This window comes from Diceros bicornis, unplaced genomic scaffold, assembly GCF_020826845.1.
Source record: "Diceros bicornis minor isolate mBicDic1 unplaced genomic scaffold, mDicBic1.mat.cur scaffold_100_ctg1, whole genome shotgun sequence".
NCBI classification, from domain to species: Eukaryota; Metazoa; Chordata; class Mammalia; order Perissodactyla; family Rhinocerotidae; genus Diceros; species Diceros bicornis.
The window spans coordinates 1139396-1151549 of NW_026690940.1; positions in this window are offsets into that span (position 1 = coordinate 1139396).

Genomic DNA, 12154 nt, shown 5'->3' on the forward strand with positions numbered 1-12154 from the left:
ACTTGACCTGGGATACTGTAAAAAGCCAGCTGAAAAGAGAAGCAACCAACGGAAATACCAGAGTCATTATTGAAAAGTAGATTGTAAGAGGCGTAAGGACAGAAGAGTTAACAAACCAAATTGAAAAATTGTGCCTATTTCCTTTGAGTATTTCAAAATTAATACTTTATGAACTTTATGACCTGTTTAGATAAACCCAAAGAAGGATTCAGTAGATGATGGCATGTAGTTTGCCAAAATATTCTGCAAATTTAGTTTTGTCTCATGTCTGTGTGCTTCACAATTACTCTTGTCTCTGTCATGAAAACATGCTTCCTCTAACATCTACTCCTCCTTTAACACTCAGGTTATGAACCTGGTATAGAAATCTTCTCTGAGTAGTCTTGACTGCCCATCTAAATAATCCTATATCACATAGCACATTCCTCTTTCACAGTGTCCTGGAAGTATTGATCTACTTGTTTGTTTTGTCCAACACTGCCTTCAATAAAGGGGTTTGTGTTACTCGGTTAAATCCTTAGCACGTTACCTAAGGCCCCAGTAAATCTCGGTTGAAGGAACGTGTAAATGAATGAGTGGACAAATGCCTCTCTATGCTGCCATACACCTGTGCCAAAAGGGCCTCTAGTGCCGATGTTACCAGTAAACACTCTAGGATCTAAGACATGTAAAAGGTGGCTTCACTCTGCTCAAGGTCCTCTGCACAAGTAAGGAACGTCATTCTCTCTTTCTTTCTTCACATTTCTCTTGTGTGGATCCCAGAATATTGGTGAGTTACGGTACCAACGCCTAACAGACTTCTTAAGGAAGTAGCTATTTGAAATATATGTTTTAGTTTCCACTCCTCTGTACTCTGGCACAAGAACCTGGGATAAAGAGAAGGGGGAAAGAAAACCATTAGGGCTAAAGGTTAATATGATCAACACAGGCCCCAGATGGCCAATCTTCTTTAACCTCAGCCTATCCTCAGATTTATTTTTCTGACTCTTTTTTTTCTTAAAATGAACTTTTCTTTAGAAGGCTCCTTGTATCTCATGCAAATAGGCTCCTCCAATCATGACCACACATAAATGACCTTGTGTGACTATTGTTTAGGTTCATATTCATATTCTACTACCAGAAGTGGTATTATTAAATACTGTGTTTACGTTCACAATTGACAAAGCACTATCATTATAAGATTTACGTTTATATTTCTCCTTTCATAATGAAAGAATCTCTAAAAAATGGGTTAGAAAGGTTTTACCAATAGAGAACATGATATTTACAAAGCTTTAAATGACATTCATACATTCACTTATTCATTCAACTATTCATTCAACAGATGAGTATTGACCATCAACTTTTGACCCTGTTAGGTTTTTAGAAGAGACTCACACTTTGACCAATGAAGTGGCTTAGAATAGCGGAGCCATGTATTGACCAGCAAATAGTACCCTAGGGAAAGTCACACTGTATAGCAAAAGCTTACTAACTGTGAAGTAGCTAAAGGTCCCCTGCCAAGGGCCCACCTTGGTCCCACTTCGTTCTTGGAAATCAACAATTCTTTTGTGACTATGGTCCCTACTCCATTAGTATAGATGTCACCTCCAATCCAGCCAGAAAAGGATTGAGTTAAACCATTTTTTTGTGTGTGATTCTTACAGTAGATTCAACTTCAGTAAAAATTCTTATGATGTATGGAAAATGGCATGGCTTCTTCTGTGTTCAAAACAGGATGTAACTGTATGAATCATTTACTACAGGAATAATTTTCAAACTTAGCATAAAATCCTTTCTCCAAATGAAACATTATTCATGAAGCCCAGATTCCAGACTTGGTTCAACACTTCCAACCCCTAAAATTCTACACCCCATGGAAGTCAGACTCTCCTCACGGATTTATACAAACTCCTGTGGTGACATTTTCATGGATTCCTCTACCTCAGTGCCCCTTTCCAAGAGAACTGCTTCTAAATACATTGTCAAACATCTCTCAGCCATCTTAGCAATTTAAATTATAAGGAAAATTCATCAGTAAGCTCTACTTACTGTATGGGAGAGAGCCAGATGACAGTCTTACATCAGAGAAACACCATAATTTCCAATGGAAGAGTAGGCATCGCCATTTGGTCACTCCACCACAAGGAAGATTTATTGACCCTCCTTCACTCAATCTCAGCTTCTCTTCTGCCTCTCTCTCTCTCTCTCCTTCCTTATCTTCTCATCCACTCTTACCAGATTTCTTTATAGCCCCAAAGTATTTTGTTATTTTATAGAACAATTAAGCATACCCCTTCTCTTACTGCTGAATGTGCCTAAACAAATTTACTAAAATGTTCTTTTAATTACTAATTTGATTCTAATTAAAAGTAGCTGTGATTAAAAATAGCAATTTGCCCCTGTCTCCTATCGTGTAGGAAAGCTCAGTGTATAAGCAGAAAAATAAAGGAGTTATTCTAGTTGAACTGGGAGTGAGCCCTGAGAACTCCACCTTCTCATCTCCAACCTCTCCCCACCCAGTGTCAAAATGATTTTCACAGAACTTCTGGGAACACGTATTTGAAAATAACTTCCTAAGGGCTATTCCATCAGGAATAAACAAACAAAAAATAATCAAAAGTTAGAAAAGAGAGTACCAAATTAAAGATGCCTTTTTCTATGCATTATATTAAATGTTTATAAATTCTAATTACATATATTTCAAGTTGAGCATATTGTATTTTTTTAATGATTCCTAGGAATCCATTCTCAGTACCACAAGGTATTTCTATTTTTTGTTTGTTTGTTTGCTTATTCATTGACTTGGGCACTTATTTTTCTTTGTAAAGTGAACTTGGACGTTTAAACCATTTTATGATATTCATCTCTACCTCTACTAAACAGTAAAAAACTAATATTTGTTGAATGCTTATAATGTGCTAACCATATTATCTCCATTTTAGCAAGGAAAAAAAAAGTTATTGTACTAATTTATTTTCCTATCAACAGCGTAAGAGTTCTAGTTGCTTCACATTATTTTCAACTCTTGGTATATGTATTTTTTTCTTTATCCTAAAAGATAGCTGAGCTGCCTAGATTTACAGTGATATTCTCCCAGCATTTTGAACATACTATCATATTCTGGCTTCTTTTAATGCTGCCAGTTTAATTGTTGTCCTTTTGTAAACACTGCATTTTTCGTCTGGCCACCTTTCAGATCTTCTGTCTCTATTTTATATTCTGCTGTTTCACTTCTACTTGAATTCGTAGGTGTGATTTTTCTGCCTCCAATGTTTCCTAAGTCAGAGGATTCATGTCTTTCATTGACTCTGTGAAATTCTCAGATGTTATCTTTTGAGCAGGCTCTTTCATTTTCTATATTCAGCTAAGGAACCCCTATCGACTAAATGTTGAATTTCTCAGTCTATCTGACCGATGTCTTAGGTTTTCAACATCTTTATCTTTGAATTTCTCTTTCTGTGTAATATCTTCAATATGTAATACCAGTTAATCTTCTTCTTCTAAAATTACTATGTGTAATTTTAAAGAAAATATGTTTATTAATTGCTCAAGATCTGTTCTTTTTTAAGACTATCTTTTAGTCATAATATCCTGCTCACTTCCTATTTTTTGTAAATTATTTTCTTATGATTTTTTTAATCTTAAAAATATTTATTTAATAGCTTTTCTCCAACATTTCTATTATGCAACAAGTTCAGGAGACTTGTACTACTCTTTTGGTATCCACTGATTCTTGCTCATATTGGATTGTTTCTTTATGTTGTTTCTTGTAATTTTGGACTGAAGTAATGTTCAGTGGGGCTTTATCTTCCGGACTTAGCAACAGCTTGGGTTGGAAACAAATCTTCAGTAACGTTTTGTTTATTTTAAAAGCCTCCCCAGGAGTATTATGGGACTTGGAATACTTTTATGTTAATTCCTTGTATATGAACGCTCTCAGATTATGTAAGTAGAGTAAATTCAGATCCCAAACATATGTTTGTGAATTATCACTGGAAAAAATCCTACCTATAGAACAAGTCAAAAAGTCAATCTTTCAAGTCATCTCTCTTTCGAAGGGATGGATTTTATTCTAGTCCACCACTTCACTACAGGTGGCTAGTTGAGAGTTCTTGGATTATTAGGTAAACTAAACTGGGTCTCAGTTACAACTCTCTTTTCTGTTCCTTTATGGGCATTAATACTCAATCTCCTAGTTACCCAGACTAGCAAGCACTCTCAGAATGGCAAGTACTGACAAGCCTCAGCATTAGCTCGCATATTTTCTTCTCAAGGTTCGTTTTTTGTTTTTGTTTTTTTTTTTTTGATCCTTAGAGCTGTCCTTTCCATCCTAGTAAACTCAGCCATGTGTTTTATTTAAATATTTGTGTTTTGTGCTTTATTTTATTTTATATGTATTACTTATTGTATTTTATCTGTCATCTTTTTTTCCCATTAAAATTTTCAGGAAATCTAATTTGCCATATTGCTGGAAATAGAAATCTCTTCTATATCCCAACTTTACATATTATCAATATTAATATTGCATATTTACTTTTTATATTAAAAAATTTTGTCATTTTAAACAAAACTAGGACACTGGAGCTAACATTTATGGCTTATTGTTTGTTATAAACTTTAAAGAGTAACTCTCATGCTAACGTTCAGAAAAAAATTTTAAACTTCTATTTCTACAATATATTTACAACTCTATCTGTATCTGTATAGGTATTCTAAAGTGAGCAGGTAGGCAGAAAACTGCCTAGCTCACGTCACTATCCCACCAAGAAAATATCAACCAAAAGAAGGTAGTCTAGGTATGAGCTCTATTTTACCGACCATCAAGGTACTGCATTGTGCTTTCAAACAGGTTTATGCAGCCAAGTGAAAAATATGTGTGAAATAACAAATGCAGCTGAGTAGGTATAAATGTGAGTAAGCGAAAGAAATAAGCTGTATACGTGAGGAAACAGAATCTCCTATAGATTTTCATTCTGAAGATTTCCTTTGACTACTTACTCTAACCAAATCCCACCTTCTAAAAATAGCTTCATATGAATCCCAATGATTTATTCAGTATTTACTGAATATATATTTTTTTCTGGTCACTGACAATACAAAGATGAATAAGGCCACATTGCCTGGCCTTGGTGTTCATATTCTCGGAAGAAGAACAGACATGGAGCCAGAAAAATATATTACACTATGAAACATACAATATTGGGGGCATTAATCAAAGTGCGGTATGGAAGATGGGTTGATTGTTGGGAGGGAGGTGAGCAAGAGAAAGTTTTGTGAAGGAGACGGCACTGTGCTCAGTCTTCAAGGACAATTATACATTTGAGTGGTTGGGAAGGGCACTTCGGATAGAAGCAACAGCACGTGAAGAACTCTTCAAAACTAGGGACTATGCCTCTAGAATGTTCTTCGTATTTTGTTCTTGATGATACTGAATGAATTTAAACTTTCCAGAATGCATACTTGGTTGACAGTAATTAATGTTCCTAGGCATTCTGGGAAGAGATTAGAGAATTTCTGTTAATTTTTGTGAATGTGTAAAATAAATAGATGATATTCATGCCTTCACGATGTGTCTATTCAAATCAGAGATAAAAACATATACCATAAGTATGAAGAATCACAAATTATTTATCAACAACCTCAATGTCAAATAGAATCCCATCCCATTATGATAAAAGTGTAGGGATATTAGAGATGAATGTGGATGAGACATAATAGGCTAAATACTTACTAAAGTACAAAAACCTTAGCAAGGTTTATGAACACGAGATGAGTAAGGGACCAAACAACGCAAAAAAAGAAGAAAATGAGAAGCTGAATAAAGACAATAGAAACAACAGAAAGAGCATTGCACAGCACAATCATAAAAGAGATATTCAAACAGGAAACGCATTCATTTGTTTTATTATAAATTACTTTTATGATCACAAAAAGAAGTTCTTAAAACAGAGTTGCTGAGAACAAATGAGATGGAACAAATGGTGATGAGTACAGAAGGAAGGTAAAGGAAATTGTACAAAGGTCAAACCAGAGCAAGTGGCAAGATGGACATTTTTTAATGGGAACTGTATTTAGTAGGAATGCAACCACTATGCAAATAATATCTCTCTGTGTAAACTGTGAAAATCAGTCTTAATGTGACTGATTAAAAAATATTTCATCAAAATTATTAAAATTGAATCTTACCTTCCATAATAAATAATGATTCAAATAGGTGATACAGACCAATAGTGTAAAAGTAAGATCACAATCTGGTGATCTAGTGGTTACGATCCCATGCTCTCACTGCCACAGCCCGGGTTCGTTTCCCAGTCAGGGAACCACACCACGCATCTCTCAGTTGTCATACTGTGGCAGCTGCGTGTTACTGTGATGCTGAAAGCTGTGCCACCAGGATTTCAAATACCAACAGTGTCAACCATGGTGGACGGGTTTCAGCGGAGCTTTTTGACTAAGACAGATTGGAAAGAAGGACCTGGCCACCCACTTCTGAAAAAATTGGCCATGAAATCTCTGTGAATAGCGGTAGAGCAGTGTCTCATATAGCACCAGAAGGTGAGAGGATAGCGCAAAAAGACCGGGCAGGGTCCACTCTGCTGTATACAGGGTCGCTCAGAGTCAGAATGGACTCCACAGCACTAACAACAACAAAACATCACAAAGGACTAGTATTAATCAGTGAATTCTTCCTGGAGAAAGTGAGATTAAAAATAGATTTTGTAGAGTTACATAACATGGATTGATGACTAGAAGCAGGGAGAACTTTGCAAGTATGTGAAAAACAAAATCCCGAACCAGAGCATGGTACAGAGAGCAGGACACTGTAAGTAATAAATGTCAACACATTCACTTGAATAAATTAAAAACAGAATGCCAGAAAGGAGGGTGAGTAAAGGGGGAGGAAATTTCACTGGGTTCTTTAATGCTAACCTAGGTGAGAGATAGTATGAAAAGCAGAGAAACTAACGTAGACTTCAAAACTTCAAGCAAAAGGGGAAAACTAAAAGGGGAAAATTAGGAGAGGAAGAGGTGCCCCCAAAGAAGATAGAACAACTAATTTGAATTACATAATAAAGAATATGGTCTTCAGAGACATGAGTTGCACAGGAAAATGAGTACATACACATTTACCATTATAGCTTGAGTCAACTATGCATTTTATCACATTTTCAAAATAGAATACCTCACAACTCAACCGCGTTAAAAACAAACCTCAAAGATTGTATGATATCAAGAGTCAATTAGAAAAGCATTAATGTGCTTTCTCTTTTACTTTTCTGTGTACTTGACTTTCACTTTGTTAGCATGAGGCATCTTCTGTCCAGAAGGAGAACAGAATTTCTTACAGGAGGAATGAAAAGAGAAAAAATATATTAATATTCATTTCTGGGAGGCAGATGGAATTACTCTGAAACTATAATAGTTGTACAATGAGCCTATTGTATTAAGGTTTTTTTCCTCCAGTGTCCTGGTGGCCACCTTGCCTTCTGTCACGTAGGGAAGCCCAAGACTGGTGTTTCCAGCTCTTAGTGTTGAGAGATCTCCTTTAGAAGGGCTGTTAGCTCTTCCACCTAGGACCTAGAAGGCAGAGGCCTTGCTGCTTGATAGTAGAAGGCGGAGAATATAAAGAAAGTAAAAGGAGAGACTGTGCTGTCTCTAGCCTGCGGGTTGGTAAGAAGAATGGGGGAGAGCAAGAAAGTGATATGTGTGTCCCTAATTTCCCCTCCCCAGACTTTGGCCCCAACAGGTCCCTAGCAGCCAGCAGACAAGGGAGATGACCGCTTACCAAAGGACACTACAAGGACAGCACATGGCTCCTGGATTGGCAGTTCCCTCTGATGTCACAATCATACAAGCCGCTTCTATTGGTTCATGTACCTGTGTGCTGTTGTAGGAAGAGAGGAGGAGGCAAGCGGATGGCTTGTTCACTGCATGACGAGACTGATTATCGTATTGCATTGGAAAAGGTTAAAACTGGTTGGGGGTTTATTTATCCTTCCTCTCATGAAGAAATCCAAATTAGCTTAAAAACAAAATAAATAAATTAAATTTTTCTCAGCACATTTGAGTACAGTGTGAGCTAAATTTTATGACCCAGCTTCAATTGTATTGAAAACTACAAGAGAAGATCGCCATGTCTAAGATGTTTGATTTAAAAAAAATTACCAGCGAGTATCATTAGTCAAGTAAATAACTAAGGATCAGTTTACAGCAAGACACTTAGTGATATTAAAATATTAATGATTATTCTTATCATGATTATATTGACATTGCACTTCTGAGAACTCCGAGAAGTTTGCACGCTTTAACTCACTATTGCCTTGATGTTAAATGGAAAAAAATTGAAGCCCATTTAGTCAGAAACATAATTTAGTTGTACTGCCAATTAGTAGTTTAATCATATGAAGAAATACTTCAGATCCGCTAGGCAGTGTTTGATACTTTTATCAGTTCCTGTTTTTCTTTGTATTCTTGAACATAATTCTTTGTAAAAAATTTGCAAATGGGAGGGTTCATTTAAATAAAATATAAAATATTTGAGTTTTGCTGCACATTAATGGAAACTCACAACTGATTTTTTTTTAATTTTCATATTGATGGGATCTACTTTATTCTTTCTAAGTCTTATAGGAATGTCAAATTGAAAGTAGGTGCTAAATTTATTCATACACCTGAGTGTACATAGGAGTCTTTGTCATGTGTGGTCCAGTGCTCGTTTCATCTGCAAGATCCTCCTGGCCATTCTAAAGTTGATACTTTATTATAGATACTGTTTGTATAAATGGTAATGACTCTACTTCAGTTTTACCTTAATTTACATTTAATGGTAAAGAAAAATAAAACATCACCTATTCAGTTTCTCAGCTAATGGGCCCACTTTTTCCACTCATTGCTTTGAAAGGTCTCTGTGTTCACACAGTGTGATGAAGGGGCACGAGTGGGAGGGTGTTCACTGGAGAGCCTTCTGTCCTCCAGATGTGGCTTATGGACTGCCATAATGAAGGACAGTTATCCACGCCAGTTCTTAATTTCTTTGTTATTTCGACATTCGATTTGAGTGGTGGGAGAAGCTATTAACTGTATTTTACCCAATCTTTTCTCTTATATAGTTCTTTTGAAGGTAATTACTGAAAGAGCTAATATATACATCTGTACAGGGGAAATTTTCTAATTGCATTCATGGGCTTCTTTAGAATTTTTTGTACATATATTTGAACTTTTTCATGACTTTTAGTACACACACCAATTTAAAACACACACACACACACACACACACACACACACACACACAAATCTGTTCTAGTCCCAGCCATGCCGTGAGGAAAAGTCCAGTCAGCGCCAGCCAACTCAGGCACGTGGGTCATTGCGAGCCTTGCCGGAACTTGAGCAGCTGGCCCGTGCTCTGAGGCGCATGCGACCTTCCTAGTGCTCAATCAACAAAATCTTGTTTTACTTTTTCCCTGAATTTCTGGCTACCCGGCATCAGCAGGGCTTTTAGTCCTTTCCCGGCATGAAGGATAGTTTAGGAAAGAGAGATGTCCTCCTAAAACAATTTAAGCCAAGAGTGAAATGGAGTTGGGCGCAGGCATTCAGAATAGTTTCGTCCTTCAGAAAGGGCAGAGGGCTTCACCATTTGTGAGCTAATAGAAAGAAAACGTCACACATGCAGCTGTACCACGTGCTGCCCAGCCTGAGAGATGGGGCAGAATTTCCGGTCTCTGCTTTTCCCCTAATTCACTTTTGACCGTCCACTTGAAGTCCTACAAACTCTCCACCAGACTGTAAGCTATAGAAGGGTAAAGACTTCCTCATTCGTCTTTAAATCCTCAGCTCCAGGCTTAAGGCTGGCACCTGTCACTCAGTGAATATTTTATGAATTGATTACTCCATATGTTTTATAATCACCTCTTCATTTTTGGGAGCCCACAGTAAAGCGAAGAACTGTCCCACCAGGGAGCACTCCTAAGCACTTCTGGTTTGACACTACCTGATTTGAATCGATTTTTACTCAAGTGAACTCTTAATGTTTTAATATGCCTCAGATTATCTTTGAACAGTTTTGGTGTCAGAAGAGGAAAGCAAAGGAGACTCCCGGTGGCCCCTAGGCACGCTGAGCAACAAGGTGTGGGACCCTGTTAAGCCCCTTGAGGTCACTGCTTTCTTGCTGCCCCTGGAGGGCACGGGCAAGTCCCGCTCGGATCCTGGATCCTACCTCCACTGCTTTTTTGTTATAAGCTTTCAGACTTCATTTGAGCTTTTTTTTTTTTTCTGGACTGGGTCTAGAAACTGGCTGGAGTCAGAGTGGATCCGAGTTAAAAACTGGACTGGGTCTGGAGTCAGACTGGGTCCTATTTAGAAACCAGACTGGATTTGGGGTGGGACTGGGTCCAACTTGAACTAGACTGGGGCTAGTGTGAGGCCTCGGGTGAATAAAATTTTGTTTTAATACTGAATGAGTAAGTTATCCTCACCAAAGATCTTCTTGAATTACAGTGGCCACAGTGGAGAACTTTTAACCATCTTAGGTAAGCTTATCCATTTACAAGTGCGCTGGAGGGGGTACAGGGAAAATTATTTTCCCTCTTCTACAGTTTCTGGTGACCTGGATGAGACCCACTGGGACACTCTACTCACTCCTAAGCCTGCAGGTGGCATCCTGGGAAAACTGGCAGAAACTGGCAAAGGGTAAGAATTCATACCAGTCAGCTCTCCTGATCTCTGTCTGTGGTGACTGGTCGAGAGAGGAAGAGAGGAAGGTAAAATTTTATGCTGTCCCTTCCTTTCCAAATTCAGATTGGCAGGAAAAACATTGGTTATCAGTCCTTTCTTTCCCAGGGACAGCTATTTCCTTCTTGTTTGTCTCATTTTGTGTCCTGAGAACTTGGCTTGGCAACCATCAGGTTGGGGGCCCCCAAAATATGAACAGACAGAGATGTAAGTGGCACCTCATTTGTGGCTAGATATGGCTGTACATAAGTGTAAGTTGCACTCCATTTGCTGCAATGGTCCTGCTGACTGTTGCCAGCTCTCAGGGGAATCATCTAAGTCTTTCTTTTGGTTGTCTTTGGGAATGGCTCTGGGTCTTGGGAGGACAGTATCTTTTACACTCTCTTTAGAGATGCCTCTTGTCCCCATGGTATTGTTCAATACTGTCAAGAACATTTACTGTTTCTCCTGGCTGAAACTTGATAAGATATTTAAAAGGATTTTTTTTTTAAGCAGCTCTATGGTCAGAAGTTGGCCATATTGGAAGCTGATATTCAGAACCTGATAGGCAGAATAAAAGTATTTAATGCTGTTAACTCTAAAGACATGCCTGTTTTAATTAAACCAACAAACTTAAACTAGCTCTTATTTAGTGAAGATTATCCTAGATCACATGAACTTGAAAAACTTTTGGGTTAGTTTCTATATTTCTGAGACTATACTTGATTTATATACATGATTGTCTTTGAGCCAATTAAATAGAGATCTTTACAAATTAATTTTGGCAATATATCATCCAGAGATAGAAAAACACATCTATAACTTACATATATAGACATACGTAAACATACAGACAGGTGCAGAGATCTTATAGCTTTTGTTTTTAAAATTTTAGCCATGATACAGGTATGATAATGCAAAACTCACTAGTTTATCAAAGAATAGTTGGATCCAAATTGTATTTCCAGCTGTTATAATAAGTTAAGGTTACCTGCTCAGATGGCTAAAGCTTTTACTAATATTTTTAGAAAAGGCTCCTGTAAGTCACCAAAGACAGAAAATCCTTGATTTGTCAACATTGCCAAGATCATCATGATATCTATTTAAATTTTAAAAATAAATAGCTGCCCACAATGACAAAGACCTACAGTAACAATTGTACTTATAAAGATAAAAGTTAATGTAGAGAAAGATGTTAATTAGGCTCATAACATTCTAATAATCAATCATAATGTAAGTTGAAAATAAATATGATATGAGAGTATTTTTATGTTTTTCTTTCAGGCACATAATTTTTTAATTATGTGACACTTTCTTTCAAAACAGAAAATCTGGTGGTTTTCTTAAAATTAGGGTGAAGGTAGGGAGAAATTACTTAATGGGAAGTAAAAGAAAGAGTCACATTATAAGTAGGTTACATTCATAACATAATAAATGTACCACAGGTCAGACTTTTAAATAATTG